The sequence below is a fragment of the Grammomys surdaster genome, unplaced genomic scaffold (assembly GCF_004785775.1).
Source record: "Grammomys surdaster isolate TR1022 unplaced genomic scaffold, NIH_TR_1.0 126063, whole genome shotgun sequence".
NCBI classification, from domain to species: Eukaryota; Metazoa; Chordata; class Mammalia; order Rodentia; family Muridae; genus Grammomys; species Grammomys surdaster.
In genome coordinates, this window is record NW_021620873.1 from 4,081,228 (window position 1) to 4,084,427 (window position 3,200).

The following is a 3,200-nucleotide window of genomic DNA, read 5'->3' on the forward strand; positions in this document are numbered from 1 at the left end:
ATATATATATATGAAACAACAGTGCAAGCGCCCCAGGTCTGTGAGCATATGACCTTGGCAGGAATGTATTCCCTTCCCAAGGATGCTTTCTGGGAATCTCAAACAAGACTCAACTTTGAAGTAAATATCTTCTACCTTCGTAAGTCTCTGTATTCTTAGCAACTGTAATCCTTCCAGGTGCCTCTTGGTAACCACCTGTGACTGCATTTAGACCTTTGAAGACAGTAATTCCAAAAGTCCCTAAAGTGACATGTATGATATATTCACTTCTTTTCTGTTTCTGTGACAAAATACCGTGAAGACAAGCAACTGGAGGAAGCTTTTATTTGGCTAATGGTTGCAGAAGGCTAGCTGTCCATCGTGGCTAGGAAGGCATGGATGAGATCACGTCTCATTTCCACATAGGAAGCAGAGAAAGTGAACTGGAAGTGGGGCTGTTAGGGTCCAAGATGGCTGGAGAATGAAACCCCAACTCAAATAGTATGCAAAAGCAAAGAGTGTTTATTCAGCTGAATTTCCTGCATGCAGGGGTCTTCCCATTTGGGAATGGAAACCTTTGGTGGATTTGCAGGCATGACTTTTATTGTCTCTTAAGGGAATTCCAGGAAGGGGTATGTGCCCTTTTACCTTGATTGGTTATCTCTATCTCTAGGGGTCTGACTGACTCTATAATTAGTTAAGATCTGGAGATGTCCTAGGGGTTGCTTATTCATTCTAGCTACCTGTTCTTACTTCAGGCCAGATGACAAGGTGTCCTCAGATTGGCTGTCTGCAGCTGTGGTTGTCTGACCACAGGTTTCTGGGTCCAGGTTCTCTTTTCTGGGAAACAGAAACATTTGATCTACTCTCCCAAACTGCCAGTTTGCAACTTGTCATGGAGTTAGCCTGGCTCTGGCTAACTCAGTCCTCTCAGGGCAAGGCTATAAACTCCAAAAGCCCACTCTCAACGATGCCCTTCCTTTAGCAAGGCTCAATGCCCTAAAGGTCCCATAACCTCCCCAAACAGCACTGCCAGCTGGGAGTATTCAAATACACAAGCCTATGGGAACATTTTTCATCCAAACTATAATATATACCTACTGTAAAAACAATGAAGGGAATTTTTTTCCTTTGAGAATCATGACCTGGGGTGTCTCTTTCTCATGATCCTTATGTTTAACATGTATATCAGAATTTCTTTATTAAAATCAACTCTGCTTTATTCTGCTTAGTCTTGAAATTATTTTCTGGATTGAAACCAGGAATCTTGCTTTGGGCTTAGTTGAGGCATCTAACAGTCTAGGGGAACTGATTCCTCAAACCACCACAAGCACCACAGTGGGTTCCATCCAACTGCTAGAAGCAGCCCAGTGTGAAGTACTTACAGCCAAGTCGGGCGAGGCATGGGGAAGAGGGTGGCTGGTCAGTCCAGTTGGCCACACTGGTATGCTGGTGTGTCTCTCAGAACCAGTCATGTACAGCCTCTAGGCAGAGGTGATCTTTAGGAGAGTACAAAGAGAGGAGACAGAGCTATCTAGTGACACAATGACCTCCTGTCAGGACATTCTCAGAACTGCTGCTCTGGGGTCCTGTCCCCACCTCACCACTCTCTATCTCCTGATCTTGTCACTATTATAAAAAGAGGGCGGTGAAGCCTCCGGATGAAGCCACTGCATGGATAGAAAGTAAGGTATGTGGGGGTGGGAAGAATGAGAGCTGCTCTCTAGGGACAAAGAATGCAAAAGGCAGGGAAAGCTTGATGCTTTTAAAGAGGTGTGTTTGTCGTGGTGGGAGGAAGCCTTAGGCTGGACCAGCCAGAAACTAGAGTAGCTGTAGGAATGGTTTGTGGAACAGAAGTGCATAGGAGCCATCATGGGGGGTTTTGATATGTGTTACAGGTATGTGTTAATAGGGAAATACATGTCTTATTTTTCTGGAGGTAGGTAGTCATCTGTAGGGGAAGGTGAGGGGACAACGGCTGTTGAATTATTAAAGAGCAGCTATGGGGGGACAGAAGGGGCTGGAGAGATGGCTCAGTGGTTAAGAGCACTGACTGCTCTTTCAGAGGTCCTGAGTTCAGTTCCCAGTAACCGCAGAGTGGCTCACAACCATCTGCAATGTGATCTGATGACCTCTTTTGGTGTGTCTGAAGACAGGTAAAATGTACCCATAAAATAAATCTTTAAAGGGGAGGCAGTCATAGGGAGATGGAAGTGGGAAAGAAAAAGAGGCTTGGCAAGACCATGTTTATTCACTGTAAGGGGGCCTATTTTTCATCCAAGTATTCAGATGGCCAAAATACTTTCAGAAGATGAGGCCCCTTATTGGGGAAGGAATAACTCCTGATGTTCTCAAGGGAAGCTGGGAAATGTAGTCTTTCAGTAGAAAACTATCATTCCTAACTCTGAGAGGATATAAAAATGCAGGGCAGGAGCATTACAGATGTTTTTTGATGAGTAGGGTTCTTTTAGTTAGGGCTTCTATTGCTGCAATGAAACTCCATGGCCAAAAAGCAAGTTCCAGAGGAAAAGGTTCATTCAGCTTGTACATTGGTGTTCATCACCAAAGGAAGTCAGGACAGGAGCTCAAATGGGGCAGAATCCTGGAGACAGAAACTGATGCAGAAGCCATGGAGGGGCGCTGTTTACTAGCTTGCTCCCCAAGGCTTGCTCAGCCTGCTTTCTTAAAAACCCCAGGACAATCAGCCCAGGGATGGTGGCATCACCCACCCACAATGGGCTGGACTCTCTCCCATCAATAAGTAATTAAGAAAATGCCGGGACTTCCGGTCTGGGCCCGAGCATAGAGCAGGTCACAGGCGGCAGCTCTGTACCCAACCCCAGAAAACAGAGAGAAAGAGGGACTCCCTGGAGCTTGAACTCAGGCAGCATCTCAGGTAAAAATGAATCACCTGTGATGCCTGCTGTTAGAAGTTCTAATCCAGATGCTGGCCTCTGAACTTATACTACTCAGACCTTTGAAGGGCCACTGACAAGAACATCAAACAGCTAGAGATTGACATAACTAATCTGAAGAAATCGCTCGTTTCGCTGTCTGAAGAGACCTCCTAAAATCGCAAAGATCCTTATTGGACTTGATTTACTCTATTATAATAGAAAAGGCTGTGTACAGCTCTTGATTGTGTACAGCCCTTAAAGAAGAATGTTGCCCTTACATAGACAAGACAAGGAGGGTTAAAGAGAGAATGAAATAGGTGGTGA